A 23,798-nucleotide genomic window follows, 5' to 3' on the forward strand; every position below is an offset into this window, starting at 1 on the left:
ACATTTTTAAGCATGGAATTCCACCCCGAATCACATTCTAGCATCCTTTTTACATTTGAGAAAAAAAAATTTTTTTTCCTCCTGGGCAGCTTTTTTTCTGACCGCGGCATCACGCGTTTTTTCTTCCTCGGGCAGCAAAAACACTCGATTTTTAAAAACAGCTAATAATAACATTTTAAAGCATGGAATTCCACCCCATATCACATTCTAGCATCCGTTTTTACATTTGAGAAAAAAATTTTTTTTTTGCTCCTGGGCAGCTTTTTTTCTGACCGCGGCATCACGCGTTTTCTTCTGCGGGCAGCAAAAACACTCAATTTTTAAAAACAGCTAATAATAACATTTTTAAGCATGGAATTCCACCCCGAATCACATTCTAGCATCCATTTTTACATTGGAGAAAAAAAATTTTTTTTGCTCCTGGGCAGCTTTTTTTCTGACCGCGGCATCACGGGTTTTCTTCCTCGGGCAGCAAAAACACTCGATTTTTAAAAACAGCTAATAATAACATTTTTAAGCATGGAATTCCACCCCATATCACATTCTAGCATCCGTTTTTACATTTGAGAAAAAAAATTTTTTTTTGCTCCTGGGCAGCTTTTTTTCTGACCGCGGCATCACGCGTTTTCTTCCGCGGGCAGCAAAAACACTCAATTTTTAAAAACAGCTAATAATAACATTTTTAAGCATGGAATTCCACCCCGAATCACATTCTAGCATCCGTTTTTACATTGGAGAAAAAAAAATTTTTTTTGCTCCTGGGCAGCTTTTTTTCTGACCGCAGCATCACGGGTTTTCTTCCTCGGGCAGCAAAAACACTCGATTTTTAAAAACAGCTAATAATAACATTTGTAAGCATGGAATTCCACGCCGAATCACATTCTGGCATCCGTTTTTACATTTGAGAAAAAAAAATTTTTTTGCTCCTGGGCAGCTTTTTTTTTCTGACCACGGCATCACGGGTTTTCTTCCTCGGGCAGCAAAAACACTCGATTTATAAAAACAGCTAATAATAACATTTTTAAGCATGGAATTCCACCCCGAATCACATTCTAGCATCCGTTTTTACATTTGAGAAAAAAAAATTTTTTTTGCTCCTGGGCAGCTTTTTTTCTGACCGCGGTATCACGGGTTTTCTTCCTCGGGCAGCAAAAACACTCGATTTTTAAAAACAGCTAATAATAACATTTTTAAGCATGGAATTCGACCCCATATCACATTCTAGCATCCGTTTTTACATTTGAGAAAAAAAATTTTTTTTTGCTCCTGGGCAGCTTTTTTTCTGACCGCGGCATCACGCGTTTTCTTTCTTGGGCAGCAAAAACACTCGATTTTTAAAAACAGCTAATAATAATATTTTTAAGCATGGAATTCGACCCCGAATCACATTCTGGCATCCGTTTTTACATTTGAGAAAAAAAATTTTTTTGCTCCTGGGCAGCTTTTTTTTCTGACCGCGGCATCACGGGTTTTCTTCCACGGGCAGCAAAAACACTCGATTTATAAAAACAGCTAATAATAACATTTTTAAGCATGGAATTCCACCCCGAATCACATTCTAGCATCCGGTTTTACATTTGAGAAAAAAAATTTTTTTTTGCTCCTGGGCAGCTTTTTTTCTGACCGCGGCATCACGGGTTTTCTTCCTCGGGCAGCAAAAACACTCGATTTTTAAAAACAGCTAATAATAACATTTGTAAGCATGGAATTCCACCCCGAATCACATTCTGGCATCCGTTTTTACATTTGAGAAAAAAAATTTTTTTGCTCCTGGGCAGCTTTTTTTTCTGACCGCGGCATCACGGGTTTTCTTCCACGGGCAGCAAAAACACTCGATTTATAAAAACAGCTAATAATAACATTTTTAAGCATGGAATTCCACCCCGAATCACATTCTAGCATCCGTTTTTACATTTGAGAAAAAAAAATTTTTTTTGCTCGTGGGCAGCTTTTTTTCTGACCGCGGTATCACGGGTTTTCTTCCTCGGGCAGCAAAAACACTCGATTTTTAAAAACAGCTAATAATAACATTTTTAAGCATGGAATTCGACCCCATATCACATTCTAGCATCCGTTTTTCCATTTGAGAAAAAAAAATTTTTTTTGCTCCTGGGCAGCTTTTTTTCTGACCGCGGCATCACGCGTTTTCTTTCTTGGGCAGCAAAAACACTCGATTTTTAAAAACAGCTAATAATAATATTTTTAAGCATGGAATTCGACCCCGAATCACATTCTGGCATCCGTTTTTACATTTGAGAAAAAAAATTTTTTTTGCTCCTGGGCAGCTTTTTTTCTGACCGCGGCATCACGCGTTTTCTTCCTCGGGCAGCAAAAACACTCGATTTTTAAAAACAGCTAATAATAACATTTTTAATCATGGAATTCCACCCCGAATCACATTCTGGCATCCATTTTTATATTTGAGAAAAAAAAATTTTTTTTGCTCCTGGGCAGCTTTTTTTCTGACCGCGGCATCACGGGTTTTCTTCCTCGGGCAGCAAAAACACTCGATTTTTAAAAACAGCTAATAATAACATTTTTAATCATGGAATTCCACCCCGAATCACATTCTGGCATCCATTTTTATATTTGAGAAAAAAAAATTTTTTTTGCTCCTGGGCAGCTTTTTTTCTGACCGCGGCATCACGGGTTTTCTTCCTCGGGCAGCAAAAACACTCGATTTTTAAAAACAGCTAATAATAACATTTTTAATCATGGAATTCCACCCCGAATCACATTCTGGCATCCATTTTTATATTTGAGAAAAAAAATTTTTTTTGCTCCTGGGCAGCTTTTTTTCTGACCGCGGCATCACGCGTTTTCTTCCTCGGGCAGCAAAAACACTCGATTTTTAAAAACAGCTAATAATAACATTTTTAATCATGGAATTCCACCCCGAATCACATTCTGGCATCCATTTTTATATTTGAGAAAAAAAAATTTTTTTTGCTCCTGGGCAGCTTTTTTTCTGACCGCGGCATCACGGGTTTTCTTCCTCGGGCAGCAAAAACACTCGATTTTTAAAAACAGCTAATAATAACATTTTTAAGCATGGAATTCCACCCCGAATCACATTCTGGCATCCATTTTTATATTTGAGAAAAAAAAATTTTTTTTGCTCCTGGGCAGCTTTTTTTCTGACCGCGGCATCATGGGTTTTCTTCCTCGGGCAGCAAAAACACTCGATTTTTAAAAACAGCTAATAATAATATTTGTAAGCATGGAATTCCACCCCGAATCACATTCTGGCATCCGTTTTTACATTTGAGAAAAAAAATTTTTTTGCTCCTGGGCAGCTTTTTTTTCTGACCGCGGCATCACGGGTTTTCTTCCTCGGGCAGCAAAAACACTCGATTTTTAAAAACAGCTAATAATAACATTTGTAAGCATGGAATTCCACCCCGAATCACATTCTGGCATCCGTTTTTACATTTGAGAAAAAAAATTTTTTTGCTCCTGGGCAGCTTTTTTTTCTGACCGCGGCATCACGGGTTTTCTTCCACGGGCAGCAAAAACACTCGATTTATAAAAACAGCTAATAATAACATTTTTAAGCATGGAATTCCACCCCGAATCACATTCTAGCATCCGGTTTTACATTTGAGAAAAAAAATTTTTTTTTGCTCCTGGGCAGCTTTTTTTCTGACCGCGGCATCACGGGTTTTCTTCCTCGGGCAGCAAAAACACTCGATTTTTAAAAACAGCTAATAATAACATTTGTAAGCATGGAATTCCACCCCGAATCACATTCTGGCATCCGTTTTTACATTTGAGAAAAAAAAATTTTTTTGCTCCTGGGCAGCTTTTTTTTTCTGACCACGGCATCACGGGTTTTCTTCCTCGGGCAGCAAAAACACTCGATTTATAAAAACAGCTAATAATAACATTTTTAAGCATGGAATTCCATCCCGAATCACATTCTAGCATCCGTTTTTACATTTGAGAAAAAAAAAATTTTTTTGCTCCTGGGCAGCTTTTTTTCTGACCGCGGTATCACGGGTTTTCTTCCTCGGGCAGCAAAAACACTCGATTTTTAAAAACAGCTAATAATAACATTTTTAAGCATGGAATTCGACCCCATATCACATTCTAGCATCCGTTTTTACATTTGAGAAAAAAAATTTTTTTTTGCTCCTGGGCAGCTTTTTTTCTGACCGCGGCATCACGCGTTTTCTTTCTTGGGCAGCAAAAACACTCGATTTTTAAAAACAGCTAATAATAATATTTTTAAGCATGGAATTCGACCCCGAATCACATTCTGGCATCCGTTTTTACATTTGAGAAAAAAAATTTTTTTTGCTCCTGGGCAGCTTTTTTTCTGACCGCGGCATCACGCGTTTTCTTCCTCGGGCAGCAAAAACACTCGATTTTTAAAAACAGCTAATAATAACATTTTTAAGCATGGAATTCCACCCCATATCACATTCTAGCATCCGTTTTTATATTTGAGAAAAAAAAATTTTTTTGCTCCTGGGCAGCTTTTTTTCTGACCGCGGCATCACGCGTTTTCTTCCTCGGGCAGCAAAAACACTCGATTTTTAAAAACAGCTAATAATAACATTTTTAATCATGGAATTCCACCCCGAATCACATTCTGGCATCCATTTTTATATTTGAGAAAAAAAAATTTTTTTTGCTCCTGGGCAGCTTTTTTTCTGACCGCGGCATCACGGGTTTTCTTCCTCGGGCAGCAAAAACACTCGATTTATAAAAACAGCTAATAATAACATTTTTAAGCATGGAATTCCACCCCGAATCACATTCTAGCATCCGGTTTTACATTTGAGAAAAAAAATTTTTTTTTGCTCCTGGGCAGCTTTTTTTCTGACCGCGGCATCACGCGTTTTCTTTCTTGGGCAGCAAAAACACTCGATTTTCAAAAACAGCTAATAATAACATTTTTCAGCATGGAATTCCACCGCGAATCACATTCTAGCATCCATTTTTACATTGGAGAAAAAAAAATTTTTTTGCTCCTGGGCAGCTTTTTTTCTGACCGCGGCATCACGCGTTTTCTTCCTCGGGCAGCAAAAACACTCGATTTTTAAAAACAGCTAATAATAACATTTTTAAGCATGGAATTCCACCCCGAATCACATTCTAGCATCCGTTTTTACATTTGAGAAAGAAAAAATTTTTTTTGCTCCTGGGCAGCTTTTTTTCTGACCGCGGCATCACGCGTTTTCCTCCTCGGGCAGCAAAAACACTCGATTTATAAAAGCAGCTAATAATAACATTTTTAAGCATGGAATTCCACCCCGAATCACATTCTAGCATCCTTTTTACATTTGAGAAAAAAAAAAATTTTTTCCTCCTGGGCAGCTTTTTTTCTGACCGCGGCATCACGCGTTTTTTCTTCCTCGGGCAGCAAAAACACTCGATTTTTAAAAACAGCTAATAATAACATTTTAAAGCATGGAATTCCACCCCATATCACATTCTAGCATCCGTTTTTACATTTGAGAAAAAAATTTTTTTTTTGCTCCTGGGCAGCTTTTTTTCTGACCGCGGCATCACGCGTTTTCTTCCGCGGGCAGCAAAAACACTCAATTTTTAAAAACAGCTAATAATAACATTTTTAAGCATGGAATTCCACCCCGAATCACATTCTAGCATCCGTTTTTACATTGGAGAAAAAAAAATTTTTTTTGCTCCTGGGCAGCTTTTTTTCTGACCGCGGCATCACGGGTTTTCTTCCTCGGGCAGCAAAAACACTCGATTTTTAAAAACAGCTAATAATAACATTTTTAAGCATGGAATTCCACCCCATATCACATTTTAGCATCCGTTTTTACATTTGAGAAAAAAATTTTTTTTTTGCTCCTGGGCAGCTTTTTTTCTGACCGCGGCATCACGCGTTTTCTTCCGCGGGCAGCAAAAACACTCAATTTTTAAAAACAGCTAATAATAACATTTTTAAGCATGGAATTCCACCCCGAATCACATTCTAGCATCCGTTTTTACATTGGAGAAAAAAAAATTTTTTTTGCTCCTGGGCAGCTTTTTTTCTGACCGCGGCATCACGGGTTTTCTTCCTCGGGCAGCAAAAACACTCGATTTTTAAAAACAGCTAATAATAACATTTTTAAGCATGGAATTCCACCCCATATCACATTCTAGCATCCGTTTTTACATTTGAGAAAAAAAAATTTTTTTTGCTCCTGGGCAGCTTTTTTTCTGACCGCGGTATCACGCGTTTTCTTTCTTGGGCAGCAAAAACACTCGATTTTTAAAAACAGCTAATAATAACATTTGTAAGCATGGAATTCCACCCCGAATCACATTCTGGCATCCGTTTTTACATTTGAGAAAAAAAAATTTTTTTGCTCCTGGGCAGCTTTTTTTTCTGACCGCGGCATCACGGGTTTTCTTCCTCGGGCAGCAAAAACACTCGATTTTTAAAAACAGCTAATAATAACATTTTTAAGCATGGAATTCCACCGCGAATCACATTCTAGCATCTGTTTTTACATTGGAGAAAAAAAATTTTTTTTTGCTCCTGGGCAGCTTTTTTTCTGACCGCGGCATCACGCGTTTTCTTCCTCGGGCAGCAAAAACACTCGATTTTTAAAAACAGCTAATAATAACATTTTTAAGCATGGAATTCCACCCCATATCACATTCTGGCATCCGTTTTTACATTTGAGAAAAAAAAATTTTTTTGCTCCTGGGCAGCTTTTTTTTCTGACCGCGGCATCACGGGTTTTCTTCCTCGGGCAGCAAAAAGACTCGATTTATAAAAACAGCTAATAATAACATTTTTAAGCATGGAATTCCACCCCGAATCACATTCTAGCATCCGTTTTTACATTTGAGAAAAAAAATTTTTTTTGCTCCTGGGCAGCTTTTTTTCTGACCGCAGCATCACGCGTTTTCTTCCTCGGGCAGCAAAAACACTCGATTTTTAAAAACAGCTAATAATAACATTTGTAAGCATGGAATTCCACCCCGAATCACATTCTGGCATCCGTTTTTACATTTGAGAAAAAAAAAATTTTTTGCTCCTGGGCAGCTTTTTTTTTCTGACCACGGCATCACGGGTTTTCTTCCTCGGGCAGCAAAAACACTCGATTTATAAAAACAGCTAATAATAACATTTTTAAGCATGGAATTCCACCCCGAATCACATTCTAGCATCCGTTTTTACATTTGAGAAAAAAAATTTTTTTTGCTCCTGGGCAGCTTTTTTTCTGACCGCGGTATCACGGGTTTTCTTCCTCGGGCAGCAAAAACACTCGATTTTTAAAAACAGCTAATAATAACATTTTTAAGCATGGAATTCGACCCCATATCACATTCTAGCATCCGTTCTTACATTTGAGAAAAAAAATTTTTTTTTGCTCTTGGGCAGCTTTTTTTCTGACCACGGCATCACGCGTTTTCTTTCTTGGGCAGCAAAAACACTCGATTTTTAAAAACAGCTAATAATAATATTAGCTAATAAAATAATTAGCTAATAAAACAGCTAATAATAACATTTTTCAGCATGGAATTCCACCGCGAATCACATTCTAGCATCCATTTTTACATTGGAGAAAAAAAAATTTTTTGCTCCTGGGCAGCTTTTTTTTTCTGACCACGGCATCACGGGTTTTCTTCCTCGGGCAGCAAAAACACTCGATTTATAAAAACAGCTAATAATAACATTTTTAAGCATGGAATTCCACCCCGAATCACATTCTAGCATCCGTTTTTACATTTGAGAAAAAAAATTTTTTTTGCTCCTGGGCAGCTTTTTTTCTGACCGCGGTATCACGGGTTTTCTTCCTCGGGCAGCAAAAACACTCGATTTTTAAAAACAGCTAATAATAACATTTTTAAGCATGGAATTCCACCCCATATCACATTCTAGCATCCGTTTTTATATTTGAGAAAAAAAAATTTTTTTGCTCCTGGGCAGCTTTTTTTCTGACCGCGGCATCACGCGTTTTCTTCCTCGGGCAGCAAAAACACTCGATTTTTAAAAACAGCTAATAATAACATTTTTAATCATGGAATTCCACCCCGAATCACATTCTGGCATCCATTTTTATATTTGAGAAAAAAAAATTTTTTTTGCTCCTGGGCAGCTTTTTTTCTGACCGCGGCATCACGGGTTTTCTTCCTCGGGCAGCAAAAACACTCGATTTATAAAAACAGCTAATAATAACATTTTTAAGCATGGAATTCCACCCCGAATCACATTCTAGCATCCGGTTTTACATTTGAGAAAAAAAATTTTTTTTTGCTCCTGGGCAGCTTTTTTTCTGACCGCGGCATCACGCGTTTTCTTTCTTGGGCAGCAAAAACACTCGATTTTCAAAAACAGCTAATAATAACATTTTTCAGCATGGAATTCCACCGCGAATCACATTCTAGCATCCATTTTTACATTGGAGAAAAAAAAAATTTTTTTGCTCCTGGGCAGCTTTTTCTCTGACCGCGGCATCACGCGTTTTCTTCCTCGGGCAGCAAAAACACTCGATTTTTAAAAACAGCTAATAATAACATTTTTAAGCATGGAATTCCACCCCGAATCACATTCTAGCATCCGTTTTTACATTTGAGAAAAAAAAATTTTTTTTTGCTCCTGGGCAGCTTTTTTTCTGACCGCGGCATCACGCGTTTTCCTCCTCGGGCAGCAAAAACACTCGATTTATAAAAGCAGCTAATAATAACATTTTTAAGCATGGAATTCCACCCCGAATCACATTCTAGCATCCTTTTTACATTTGAGAAAAAAAAATTTTTTTTCCTCCTGGGCAGCTTTTTTTCTGACCGCGGCATCACGCGTTTTTTCTTCCTCGGGCAGCAAAAACACTCGATTTTTAAAAACAGCTAATAATAACATTTTAAAGCATGGAATTCCACCCCATATCACATTCTAGCATCCGTTTTTACATTTGAGAAAAAAAATTTTTTTTTGCTCCTGGGCAGCTTTTTTTCTGACCGCGGCATCACGCGTTTTCTTCCGCGGGCAGCAAAAACACTCAATTTTTAAAAACAGCTAATAATAACATTTTTAAGCATGGAATTCCACCCCGAATCACATTCTAGCATCCGTTTTTACATTGGAGAAAAAAAATTTTTTTTGCTCCTGGGCAGCTTTTTTTCTGACCGCGGCATCACGGGTTTTCTTCCTCGGGCAGCAAAAACACTCGATTTTTAAAAACAGCTAATAATAACATTTTTAAGCATGGAATTCCACCCCATATCACATTCTAGCATCCGTTTTTACATTTGAGAAAAAAATTTTTTTTTTGCTCCTGGGCAGCTTTTTTTCTGACCGCGGCATCACGCGTTTTCTTTCTTGGGCAGCAAAAACACTCGATTTTTAAAAACAGCTAATAATAACATTTTTAAGCATGGAATTCCACCCCGAATCACATTCTAGCATCCGTTTTTACATTGGAGAAAAAAAATTTTTTTTTGCTCCTGGGCAGCTTTTTTTCTGACCGCGGCATCACGCGTTTTTTCTTCCTCGGGCAGCAAAAACACTCGATTTTTAAAAACAGCTAATAATAACATTTTTAAGCATGGAATTCCACCCCATATCACATTCTAGCATCCGTTTTTACATTTGAGAAAAAAAATTTTTTTTGCTCCTGGGCAGCTTTTTTTTCTGACCGCGGCATCACGGGTTTTCTTCCTCGGGCAGCAAAAAGACTCGATTTATAAAAACAGCTAATAATAACATTTTTAAGCATGGAATTCCACCCCGAATCACATTCTAGCATCCGTTTTTACATTTGAGAAAAAAAAATTTTTTTTGCTCCTGGGCAGCTTTTTTTCTGACCGCGGCATCACGGGTTTTCTTCCTCGGGCAGCAAAAACACTCGATTTTTAAAAACAGCTAATAATAACATTTTTAAGCATGGAATTCCACCCCATATCACATTCTAGCATCCGTTTTTACATTTGAGAAAAAAAATTTTTTTTTGCTCCTGGGCAGCTTTTTTTCTGACCGCGGCATCACGCGTTTTCTTTCTTGGGCAGCAAAAACACTCGATTTTCGAAAACAGCTAATAATAACATTTTTAAGCATGGAATTCGACCCCGAATCACATTCTAGCATCCATTTTTACATTTGAGAAAAAAAATTTTTTTTGCTCCTGGGCAGCTTTTTTTCTGACCGCAGCATCACGCGTTTTCTTCCTCGGGCAGCAAAAACACTCGATTTTTAAAAACAGCTAATAATAACATTTTTCAGCATGGAATTCCACCGCGAATCACATTCTAGCATCCGTTTTTACATTTGAGAAAAAAAAATTTTTTTTGCTCCTGGGCAGCTTTTTTTCTGACCGCGGCATCACGCGTTTTCCTCCTCGGGCAGCAAAAACACTCGATTTATAAAAGCAGCTAATAATAACATTTTTAAGCATGGAATTCCACCCCGAATCACATTCTAGCATCCTTTTTACATTTGAGAAAAAAAAATTTTTTTTGCTCCTGGGCAGCTTTTTTTCTGACCGCGGCATCACGCGTTTTTTCTTCCTCGGGCAGCAAAAACACTCGATTTATAAAAACAGCTAATAATAACATTTTTAAGCATGGAATTCCACCCCGAATCACATTCTAGCATCCAGTTTTACATTTGAGAAAAAAAAATTTTTTTTGCTCCTGGGCAGCTTTTTTTCTGACCGCGGCATCACACGTTTTTTCTTCCTCGGGCAGCAAAAACACTCGATTTTTAAAAACAGCTAATAATAACATTGTTAAGCATGGAATTCCACCCCATATCACATTCTAGCATCCGTTTTTACATTTGAGAAAAAAATTTTTTTTTTGCTCCTGGGCAGCTTTTTTTCAGACCGCGGCATCACGCGTTTTCTTCCTCGGGCAGCAAAAACACTCGATTTTTAAAAACAGCTAATAATAACATTTTTAAGCATGGAATTCCACCCCATATCACATTCTAGCATCCGTTTTTACATTTGAGAAAACAAAAAAATTTTTGCTCCTGGGCAGCTTTTTTTCTGACCGCGGCATAACGCGTTTTCTTCCTCGGGCAGCAAAAACACTCGATTTTTAAAAACAGCTAATAATAACATTTTTAATCATGGAATTCCACCCCGAATTACATTCTGGCATCCGTTTTTACATTTGAGAAAAAAAAATTTTTTTGCTCCTGGGCAGCTTTTTTTCTGACCGCGGCATCACGCGTTTTCTTCCTCGGGCAGCAAAAACACTCGATTTTTAAAAACAGCTAATAATAACATTTTTAAGCATGGAATTCCACCCCGAATCACATTCTAGCATCCGTTTTTACATTTGAGAAAAAAAAATTTTTTTTGCTCCTGGGCAGCTTTTTTTCTGACTGCGGCATCACGCGTTTTCCTCCTCGGGCAGCAAAAACACTCGATTTATAAAAGCAGCTAATAATAACATTTTTAAGCATGGAATTCCACCCCGAATCACATTCTAGCATCCGTTTTTACATTTGAGAAAAAAAAATTTTTTTTTTGCTCCTGGGCAGCTTTTTTTCTGACCGCGGCATCACGCGTTTTCTTCCTCGGGCAGCAAAAACACTCGATTTTTAAAAACAGCTAATAATAACATTTGTAAGCATGGAATTCCACCCCGAATCACATTCTGGCATCCGTTTTTACATTTGAGAAAAAAAATTTTTTTGCTCCTGGGCAGCTTTTTTTTCTGACCGCGGCATCACGGGTTTTCTTCCACGGGCAGCAAAAACACTCGATTTATAAAAACAGCTAATAATAACATTTTTAAGCATGGAATTCCACCCCGAATCACATTCTAGCATCCGGTTTTACATTTGAGAAAAAAAATTTTTTTTTGCTCCTGGGCAGCTTTTTTTCTGACCGCGGCATCACGGGTTTTCTTCCTCGGGCAGCAAAAACACTCGATTTTTAAAAACAGCTAATAATAACATTTGTAAGCATGGAATTCCACCCCGAATCACATTCTGGCATCCGTTTTTACATTTGAGAAAAAAAAATTTTTTTGCTCCTGGGCAGCTTTTTTTTTCTGACCACGGCATCACGGGTTTTCTTCCTCGGGCAGCAAAAACACTCGATTTATAAAAACAGCTAATAATAACATTTTTAAGCATGGAATTCCACCCCGAATCACATTCTAGCATCCGTTTTTACATTTGAGAAAAAAAAATTTTTTTTGCTCCTGGGCAGCTTTTTTTCTGACCGCGGTATCACGGGTTTTCTTCCTCGGGCAGCAAAAACACTCGATTTTTAAAAACAGCTAATAATAACATTTTTAAGCATGGAATTCGACCCCATATCACATTCTAGCATCCGTTTTTACATTTGAGAAAAAAAATTTTTTTTTGCTCCTGGGCAGCTTTTTTTCTGACCGCGGCATCACGCGTTTTCTTTCTTGGGCAGCAAAAACACTCGATTTTTAAAAACAGCTAATAATAATATTTTTAAGCATGGAATTCGACCCCGAATCACATTCTGGCATCCGTTTTTACATTTGAGAAAAAAAATTTTTTTTGCTCCTGGGCAGCTTTTTTTCTGACCGCGGCATCACGCGTTTTCTTCCTCGGGCAGCAAAAACACTCGATTTTTAAAAACAGCTAATAATAACATTTTTAAGCATGGAATTCCACCCCATATCACATTCTAGCATCCGTTTTTATATTTGAGAAAAAAAAATTTTTTTGCTCCTGGGCAGCTTTTTTTCTGACCGCGGCATCACGCGTTTTCTTCCTCGGGCAGCAAAAACACTCGATTTTTAAAAACAGCTAATAATAACATTTTTAATCATGGAATTCCACCCCGAATCACATTCTGGCATCCATTTTTATATTTGAGAAAAAAAAATTTTTTTTGCTCCTGGGCAGCTTTTTTTCTGACCGCGGCATCACGGGTTTTCTTCCTCGGGCAGCAAAAACACTCGATTTATAAAAACAGCTAATAATAACATTTTTAAGCATGGAATTCCACCCCGAATCACATTCTAGCATCCGGTTTTACATTTGAGAAAAAAAATTTTTTTTTGCTCCTGGGCAGCTTTTTTTCTGACCGCGGCATCACGCGTTTTCTTTCTTGGGCAGCAAAAACACTCGATTTTCAAAAACAGCTAATAATAACATTTTTCAGCATGGAATTCCACCGCGAATCACATTCTAGCATCCATTTTTACATTGGAGAAAAAAAAATTTTTTTGCTCCTGGGCAGCTTTTTTTCTGACCGCGGCATCACGCGTTTTCTTCCGCGGGCAGCAAAAACACTCAATTTTTAAAAACAGCTAATAATAACATTTTTAAGCATGGAATTCCACCCCGAATCACATTCTAGCATCCGTTTTTACATTTGAGAAAGAAAAAATTTTTTTTGCTCCTGGGCAGCTTTTTTTCTGACCGCGGCATCACGCGTTTTCCTCCTCGGGCAGCAAAAACACTCGATTTATAAAAGCAGCTAATAATAACATTTTTAAGCATGGAATTCCACCCCGAATCACATTCTAGCATCCTTTTTACATTTGAGAAAAAAAAAATTTTTTTCCTCCTGGGCAGCTTTTTTTCTGACCGCGGCATCACGCGTTTTTTCTTCCTCGGGCAGCAAAAACACTCGATTTTTAAAAACAGCTAATAATAACATTTTAAAGCATGGAATTCCACCCCATATCACATTCTAGCATCCGTTTTTACATTTGAGAAAAAAAATTTTTTTTTGCTCCTGGGCAGCTTTTTTTCTGACCGCGGCATCACGCGTTTTCTTCCGCGGGCAGCAAAAACACTCAATTTTTAAAAACAGCTAATAATAACATTTTTAAGCATGGAATTCCACCCCGAATCACATTCTAGCATCCGTTTTTACATTGGAGAAAAAAAAAATTTTTTTGCTCCTGGGCAGCTTTTTTTCTGACCGCGGCATCACGGGTTTTCTTCCTCGGGCAGCAAAAACACTCGATTTTTAAAAACAGCTAATAATAACATTTTTAAGCATGGAATTCCACCCCATATCACATTTTAGCATCCGTTTTTACATTTGAGAAAAAAATTTTTTTTTTGCTCCTGGGCAGCTTTTTTTCTGACCGCGGCATCACGCGTTTTCTTCCGCGGGCAGCAAAAACACTCAATTTTTAAAAACAGCTAATAATAACATTTTTAAGCATGGAATTCCACCCCGAATCACATTCTAGCATCCGTTTTTACATTGGAGAAAAAAAAATTTTTTTTGCTCCTGGGCAGCTTTTTTTCTGACCGCGGCATCACGGGTTTTCTTCCTCGGGCAGCAAAAACACTCGATTTTTAAAAACAGCTAATAATAACATTTTTAAGCATGGAATTCCACCCCATATCACATTCTAGCATCCGTTTTTACATTTGAGAAAAAAAAATTTTTTTTGCTCCTGGGCAGCTTTTTTTCTGACCGCGGTATCACGCGTTTTCTTTCTTGGGCAGCAAAAACACTCGATTTTTAAAAACAGCTAATAATAACATTTGTAAGCATGGAATTCCACCCCGAATCACATTCTGGCATCCGTTTTTACATTTGAGAAAAAAAAATTTTTTTGCTCCTGGGCAGCTTTTTTTTCTGACCGCGGCATCACGGGTTTTCTTCCTCGGGCAGCAAAAACACTCGATTTTTAAAAACAGCTAATAATAACATTTTTAAGCATGGAATTCCACCGCGAATCACATTCTAGCATCTGTTTTTACATTGGAGAAAAAAAATTTTTTTTTGCTCCTGGGCAGCTTTTTTTCTGACCGCGGCATCACGCGTTTTCTTCCTCGGGCAGCAAAAACACTCGATTTTTAAAAACAGCTAATAATAACATTTTTAAGCATGGAATTCCACCCCATATCACATTCTGGCATCCGTTTTTACATTTGAGAAAAAAAAATTTTTTTGCTCCTGGGCAGCTTTTTTTTCTGACCGCGGCATCACGGGTTTTCTTCCTCGGGCAGCAAAAAGACTCGATTTATAAAAGCAGCTAATAATAACATTTTTAAGCATGGAATTCCACCCCGAATCACATTCTAGCATCCTTTTTACATTTGAGAAAAAAAAATTTTTTTTCCTCCTGGGCAGCTTTTTTTCTGACCGCGGCATCACGCGTTTTTTCTTCCTCGGGCAGCAAAAACACTCGATTTTTAAAAACAGCTAATAATAACATTTTAAAGCATGGAATTCCACCCCATATCACATTCTAGCATCCGTTTTTACATTTGAGAAAAAAAATTTTTTTTTGCTCCTGGGCAGCTTTTTTTCTGACCGCGGCATCACGCGTTTTCTTCCGCGGGCAGCAAAAACACTCAATTTTTAAAAACAGCTAATAATAACATTTTTAAGCATGGAATTCCACCCCGAATCACATTCTAGCATCCGTTTTTACATTGGAGAAAAAAAAATTTTTTTTGCTCCTGGGCAGCTTTTTTTCTGACCGCGGCATCACGGGTTTTCTTCCTCGGGCAGCAAAAATACTCGATTTTTAAAAACAGCTAATAATAACATTTTTAAGCATGGAATTCCACCCCATATCACATTCTAGCATCCGTTTTTACATTTGAGAAAAAAATTTTTTTTTTGCTCCTGGGCAGCTTTTTTTCTGACCGCGGCATCACGCGTTTTCTTCCGCGGGCAGCAAAAACACTCAATTTTTAAAAACAGCTAATAATAACATTTTTAAGCATGGAATTCCACCCCGAATCACATTCTAGCATCCGTTTTTACATTGGAGAAAAAAAATTTTTTTTTGCTCCTGGGCAGCTTTTTTTCAGACCGCGGCATCACGCGTTTTTTCTTCCTCGGGCAGCAAAAACACTCGATTTTTAAAAACAGCTAATAATAACATTTTTAAGCATGGAATTCCACCCCATATCACATTCTAGCATCCGTTTTTACATTTGAGAAAAAAAATTTTTTTTGCTCCTGGGCAGCTTTTTTTTCTGACCGCGGCATCACGGGTTTTCTTCCTCGGGCAGCAAAAAGACTCGATTTATAAAAACAGCTAATAATAACATTTTTAAGCATGGAATTCCACCCCGAATCACATTCTAGCATCCGTTTTTACATTTGAGAAAAAAAAATTTTTTTTGCTCCTGGGCAGCTTTTTTTCTGACCGCGGCATCACGGGTTTTCTTCCTCGGGCAGCAAAAACACTCGATTTTTAAAAACAGCTAATAATAACATTTTTAAGCATGGAATTCCACCCCATATCACATTCTAGCATCCGTTTTTACATTTGAGAAAAAAAATTTTTTTTTGCTCCTGGGCAGCTTTTTTTCTGACCGCGGCATCACGCGTTTTCTTTCTTGGGCAGCAAAAACACTCGATTTTCGAAAACAGCTAATAATAACATTTTTAAGCATGGAATTCGACCCCGAATCACATTCTAGCATCCATTTTTACATTTGAGAAAAAAAATTTTTTTTGCTCCTGGGCAGCTTTTTTTCTGACCGCAGCATCACGCGTTTTCTTCCTCGGGCAGCAAAAACACTCGATTTTTAAAAACAGCTAATAATAACATTTTTCAGCATGGAATTCCACCGCGAATCACATTCTAGCATCCGTTTTTACATTTGAGGAAAAAAAATTTTTTTTGCTCCTGGGCAGCTTTTTTTCTGACCGCGGCATCACGCGTTTTCCTCCTCGGGCAGCAAAAACACTCGATTTATAAAAGCAGCTAATAATAACATTTTTAAGCATGGAATTCCACCCCGAATCACATTCTAGCATCCTTTTTACATTTGAGAAAAAAAAATTTTTTTTGCTCCTGGGCAGCTTTTTTTCTGACCGCGGCATCACGCGTTTTTTCTTCCTCGGGCAGCAAAAACACTCGATTTATAAAAACAGCTAATAATAACATTTTTAAGCATGGAATTCCACCCCGAATCACATTCTAGCATCCAGTTTTACATTTGAGAAAAAAAAATTTTTTTTGCTCCTGGGCAGCTTTTTTTCTGACCGCGGCATCACACGTTTTTTCTTCCTCGGGCAGCAAAAACACTCGATTTTTAAAAACAGCTAATAATAACATTGTTAAGCATGGAATTCCACCCCATATCACATTCTAGCATCCGTTTTTACATTTGAGAAAAAAATTTTTTTTTTGCTCCTGGGCAGCTTTTTTTCTGACCGCGGCATCACGCGTTTTCTTCCTCGGGCAGCAAAAACACTCGATTTTTAAAAACAGCTAATAATAACATTTTTAAGCATGGAATTCCACCCCATATCACATTCTAGCATCCGTTTTTACATTTGAGAAAACAAAAAAATTTTTGCTCCTGGGCAGCTTTTTTTCTGACCGCGGCATAACGCGTTTTCTTCCTCGGGCAGCAAAAACACTCGATTTTTAAAAACAGCTAATAATAACATTTTTAATCATGGAATTCCACCCCGAATTACATTCTGGCATCCGTTTTTACATTTGAGAAAAAAAAATTTTTTTGCTCCTGGGCAGCTTTTTTTCTGACCGCGGCATCACGCGTTTTCTTCCTCGGGCAGCAAAAACACTCGATTTTTAAAAACAGCTAATAATAACATTTTTAAGCATGGAATTCCACCCCATATCACATTCTAGCATCCGTTTTTACATTTGAGAAAACAAAAAAATTTTTGCTCCTGGGCAGCTTTTTTTCTGACCGCGGCATCACGCGTTTTCTTCCTCGGGCAGCAAAAACACTCGATTTTTAAAAACAGCTAATAATAACATTTTTAAGCATGGAATTCCACCCCGAATCACATTCTAGCATCCGTTTTTACATTTGAGAAAAAAAAATTTTTTTTGCTCCTGGGCAGCTTTTTTTCTGACCGCGGCATCACGCGTTTTCCTCCTCGGGCAGCAAAAACACTCGATTTATAAAAGCAGCTAATAATAACATTTTTAAGCATGGAATTCCACCCCATATCACATTCTAGCATCCGTTTTTACATTTGAGAAAAAAATTTTTTTTTTGCTCCTGGGCAGCTTTTTTTCTGACCGCGGCATCACGCGTTTTTTCTTCCTCGGGCAGCAAAAACACTCGATTTTTAAAAACAGCTAATAATAACATTTTTAAGCATGGAATTCCACCCCATATCACATTCTAGCATCCGTTTTTACATTTGAGAAAAAAAATTTTTTTTTGCTCCTGGGCAGCTTTTTTTCTGACCGCGGCATCATGCGTTTTCTTTCTTGGGCAGCGAAAACACTCGATTTTTAAAAACAGCTAATAATAACATTTTTAAGCATGGAATTCCACCCCGAATCACATTCTAGCATCCGTTTTTACATTTGAGAAAAAAAATTTTTTTTGCTCCTGGGCAGCTTTTTTTCTGACTGCGGCATCACGCGTTTTCTTCCTCGGGCAGCAAAAACACTCGATTTTTAAAAACAGTTAATAATAATATTTTTAAGCATGGAATTCCACCCCAAATCACATTCTAGCATCCGTTTTTACATTTGAGAAAAAAAATTTCTTTGCTCCTGGGCAGCTTTTTTTCTGACCGCGGCATCACGCGTTTTCTTCCACGGGCAGCAAAAACACTCGATTTTTTAAAACAGCTAATAATAACATTTTTAAGCATGGAATTCCACCCCGAATCACATTCTAGCATCCGTTTTTACATTTGAGAAAACAAAATTTTTTTTGCTCCTGGGCAGCTTTTTTTCTGACCGCGGCATCACGCGTTTTCTTCCTCGGGAAGCAAAAACACTCATTTTTAAAAACAGCTAATAATAACATTTTTAAGCATGGAATTCCACCCCTAATCACATTCTAGCATCCATTTTTACATTTGAGAAAACAAAAAAAATTTTTGCTCCTGGGCAGCTTTTTTTCTGACCGCGGCATCACGGGTTTTCTTCCTCGGGCAGCAAAAACACTCGATTTTTAAAAACAGCTAATAATAACATTTTTAAGCATGGAATTCCACCCCATATCACATTCTAGCATCCGTTTTTCCATTTGAGAAAAAAAAATTTTTTTTGCTCCTGGGCAGCTTTTTTTCTGACCGCGGCATCACGCGTTTTCTTTCTTGGCCAGCAAAAACACTCGATTTTTAAAAACAGCTAATAATAACATTTTTAAGCATGGAATTCGACCCCGAATCACATTCTGGCATCCGTTTTTATATTTGAGAAAAAAAAATTTTTTTGCTCCTGGGCAGCTTTTTTTCTGACCGCGGCATCACGCGTTTTCTTCCTCGGGCATCAAAAACACTCGATTTTTAAAAACAGCTAATAATAACATTTTTCAGCATGGAATTCCACCGCGAATCACATTCTAGCATCTGTTTTTACATTTGAGAAAAAAATTTTTTTTTTGCTCCTGGGCAGCTTTTTTTCTGACCGCGGCATCACGCGTTTTCTTCCTCGGGCAGCAAAAACACTCGATTTTTAAAAACAGCTAATAATAACATTTTTAAGCATGGAATTCCACCCCGAATCACATTCTAGCATCCATTTTTACATTGGAGAAAAAAAATTTTTTTTGCTCCTGGGCAGCTTTTTTTCTGACCGTGGCATCACGCGTTTTCTTCCTCTGGCAGCAAAAACACTCGATTTTTAAAAACAGCTAATAATAACATTTTTAAGCATGGAATTCCACCCCAAATCACATTCTAGCATCCGTTTTTACATTTGAGAAAAAAAATTTTTTTGCTCCTGGGCAGCTTTTTTTCTGACCGCGGCATCACGCGTTTTCCTCCTCGGGCAGCAAGAACACTCGATTTTTAAAAACAGCTAATAATAACATTTTTAAGCATGGAATTCCACCCCGAATCACATTCTGGCATCCGTTTTTACATTTGAGAAAAAAAAATTTTTTTGCTCCTGGGCAGCTTTTTTTCTGACCGCGGCATCACGCGTTTTCTTCCTCGGGCATCAAAAACACTCGATTTTTAAAAACAGCTAATAATAACATTTTTCAGCATGGAATTCCACCGCGAATCACATTCTAGCATCTGTTTTTACATTTGAGAAAAAAATTTTTTTTTTGCTCCTGGGCAGCTTTTTTTCTGACCGCGGCATCACGCGTTTTCTTTCTCGGGCAGCAAGAACACTCGATTTTTAAAAACAGCTAATAATAACATTTTTAAGCATGGAATTCCACCCCGAATCACATTCTGGCATCCGTTTTTACATTTGAGAAAAAAAAATTTTTTTGCTCCTGGGCAGCTTTTTTTCTGACCGCGGCATCACGCGTTTTCTTCCTCGGGCATCAAAAACACTCGATTTTTAAAAACAGCTAATAATAACATTTTTCAGCATGGAATTCCACCGCGAATCACATTCTAGCATCTGTTTTTACATTTGAGAAAAAAAATTTTTTTTTGCTCCTGGGCAGCTTTTTTTCTGACCGCGGCATCACGCGTTTTCTTCCTCGGGCAGCAAAAACACTCGATTTTTAAAAACAGCTAATAATAACATTTTTAAGCATGGAATTCCACCCCGAATCACATTCTAGCATCCATTTTTACATTGGAGAAAAAAAAATTTTTTTGCTCCTGGGCAGCTTTTTTTCTGACCGTGGTATCACGCGTTTTCTTCCTCGGGCAGCAAAAACACTCGATTTATAAAAGCAGCTAATAATAACATTTTTAAGCATGGAATTCCACCCCGAATCACATTCTAGCATCCGGTTTTACATTTGAGAAAAAAAATTTTTTTTTGCTCCTGGGCATCTTTTTTTCTGACCACGGCATCACGCGTTTTTTTCTTCCTCGGGCAGCAAAAACACTCGATTTATAAAAGCAGCTAATAATAACATTTTTAAGCATGGAATTCCACCCCGAATCACATTCTAGCATCCGTTTTTACATTTGAGAAAAAAATTTTTTTTTTGCTCCTGGGCATCTTTTTTTCTGACCGCGGCATCACGCGTTTTTTTCTTCCTCGGGCAGCAAAAACACTCGATTTATAAAAACAGCTAATAATAACATTTTTAAGCATGGAATTCCACCCCGAATCACATTCTAGCATCCAGTTTTACATTTGAGAAAAAAAAATTTTTTTTGCTCCTGGGCAGCTTTTTTTCTGACCGCGGCATCACGCGTTTTTTCTTCCTCGGGCAGCAAAAACACTCGATTTTTAAAAACAGCTAATAATAACATTTTTAAGCATGGAATTCCACCCCATATCACATTCTAGCATCCGTTTTTACATTTGAGAAAAAAATTTTTTTTTTGCTCCTGGGCATCTTTTTTTCTGACCGCGGCATCACGCGTTTTTTTCTTCCTCGGGCAGCAAAAACACTCGATTTATAAAAACAGCTAATAATAACATTTTTAAGCATGGAATTCCACCCCGAATCACATTCTAGCATCCAGTTTTACATTTGAGAAAAAAAAATTTTTTTTGCTCCTGGGCAGCTTTTTTTCTGACCGCGGCATCACGCGTTTTTTCTTCCTCGGGCAGCAAAAACACTCGATTTTTAAAAACAGCTAATAATAACATTTTTAAGCATGGAATTCCACCCCATATCACATTCTAGCATCCGTTTTTACATTTGAGAAAAAAAATTTTTTTTTGCTCCTGGGCAGCTTTTTTTCTGACCGCGGCATCATGCGTTTTCTTCCTCGGGAAGCAAAAACACTCATTTTTAAAAACAGCTAATAATAACATTTTTAAGCATGGAATTCCACCCCAAATCACATTCTAGCATCTGGTTTTACATTTGAGAAAAAAATTTTTTTTGCTCCTGGGCAGCTTTTTTTCTGACCGCGGCATCACGCGTTTTCTTCCTCCGGCAGCAAAAACACTCGATTTTTTAAAAAAGCTAATAATAACATTTTAAAGCATGGAATTCCACCCCGAATCACATTCTAGCATCCGTTTTTACATTTGAGAAAACAAAATTTTTTTTCCTCCTGGGCATCTTTTTTTCTGAACGCGTCATCACGCGTTTTCTTCCTCGGGCAGGAAAAACACTCGATTTTTAAAAAGAGCTAATAATAACATTTTTAAGCATGGAATTCCACCCCGAATCACATTCTAGCATCCATTTTTACATTTGAGAAAACAAAAAAATTTTTTGCTCCTGGGCAGCTTTTTTTCTGACCGCGGCATCACGCATTTTCTTCCTCGGGAAGCAAAAACACTCGATTTTTAAAAACAGCTAATAATAACATTTTTAAGCATGGAATTCCACCCCGAATCACATTCTAGCATCCGTTTTTACATTTGAGAAAACAAAAATTTTTTTGCTCCTGGGCAGCTTTTTTTCTGACCGCGGCATCACGCGTTTTCTTCCTCGGGCAGCACAAACACTCGATTTTTAAAAAAAGCTAATAATAAAATTTTTAAGCATGGAATTCCACCCCAAATCACATTCTAGCATCCGTTTTTACATTTGAGAAAACAAAATTTTTTTGCTCCTGGGCAGCTTTTTTTCTGACCGCGGCATCACGCGTTTTCTTCCTCGGGCAGCAAAAACACTCGATTTTTTAAAAAAGCTAATAATAACATTTTTAAGCATGGAATTCCACCCCGAATCACATTCTAGCATCCGTTTTTACATTTGAGAAACCAAAAAATTTTTTGCTCCTGGGCAGTTTTTTTTCTGACCGCGGCATCATGCGTTTTCTTCCTCGGGCAGCAAAAACACTCGATTTTCAAAAACAGCTAATAATAACATTTTTAAGCATGGAATTCCACCCCGAATCACATTCTAGCATCCGGTTTTACATTTGAGAAAAAAAAATTTTTTTTTGCTCCTGGGCATCTCTTTTTCTGACCACGGCATCACGCATTTTTTTCTTCCTCGGGCAGCAAAAACACTCGATTTATAAAAACAGCTAATAATAACATTTTTAAGCATGGAATTCCACCCCGAATCACATTCTAGCATCCATTTTTACATTTGAGAAAAAAAATTTTTTTTTGCTCCTGGGCATCTTTTTTTCTGACCGCGGCATCACGCGTTTTTTTCTTCCTCGGACAGCAAAAACACTCGATTTATAAAAACAGCTAATAATAACATTTTTAAGCATGGAATTCCACCCCGAATCACATTCTAGCATCCAGTTTTACATTTGAGAAAAAAAAAATTTTTTTGCTCCTGGGCAGCTTTTTTTCTGACCGTGGCATCACGCGTTTTTTCTTCCTCGGGCAGCAAAAACACTCGATTTTTAAAAACAGCTAATAATAACATTTTTAAGCATGGAATTCCACCCCATATCACATTCTAGCATCCGTTTTTACATTTGAGAAAAAAAATTTTTTTTTGCTCCTGGGCAGCTTTTTTTCTGACCGTGGCATCACGCGTTTTCTTCCTCTGGCAGCAAAAACACTCGATTTTTAAAAACAGCTAATAATAACATTTTTAAGCATGGAATTCCACCCCAAATCACATTCTAGCATCCGTTTTTACATTTGAGAAAAAAAATTTTTTTGCTCCTGGGCAGCTTTTTTTCTGACCGCGGCATCACGCGTTTTCCTCCTCGGGCAGCAAAAACACTCGATTTATAAAAGCAGCTAATAATAACATTTTTAAGCATGGAATTCCACCCCGAATCACATTCTAGCATCCGGTTTTACATTTGAGAAAAAAAAATTTTTTTTGCTCCTGGGCATCTTTTTTTCTGACCACGGCATCACGCGTTTTTTTCTTCCTCGGGCAGCAAAAACACTCGATTTATAAAAGCAGCTAATAATAACATTTTTAAGCATGGAATTCCACCCCGAATCACATTCTAGCATCCGTTTTTACATTTGAGAAAAAAATTTTTTTTTTGCTCCTGGGCATCTTTTTTTCTGACCGCGGCATCACGCGTTTTTTTCTTCCTCGGGCAGCAAAAACACTCGATTTATAAAAACAGCTAATAATAACATTTTTAAGCATGGAATTCCACCCCGAATCACATTCTAGCATCCAGTTTTACATTTGAGAAAAAAAAATTTTTTTT

The sequence above is a fragment of the Pantherophis guttatus genome, chromosome 9, assembly GCF_059756535.1.
Source record: "Pantherophis guttatus breed Tessera chromosome 9, ASM5975653v1, whole genome shotgun sequence".
Classification (NCBI taxonomy): Eukaryota; Metazoa; Chordata; class Lepidosauria; order Squamata; family Colubridae; genus Pantherophis; species Pantherophis guttatus.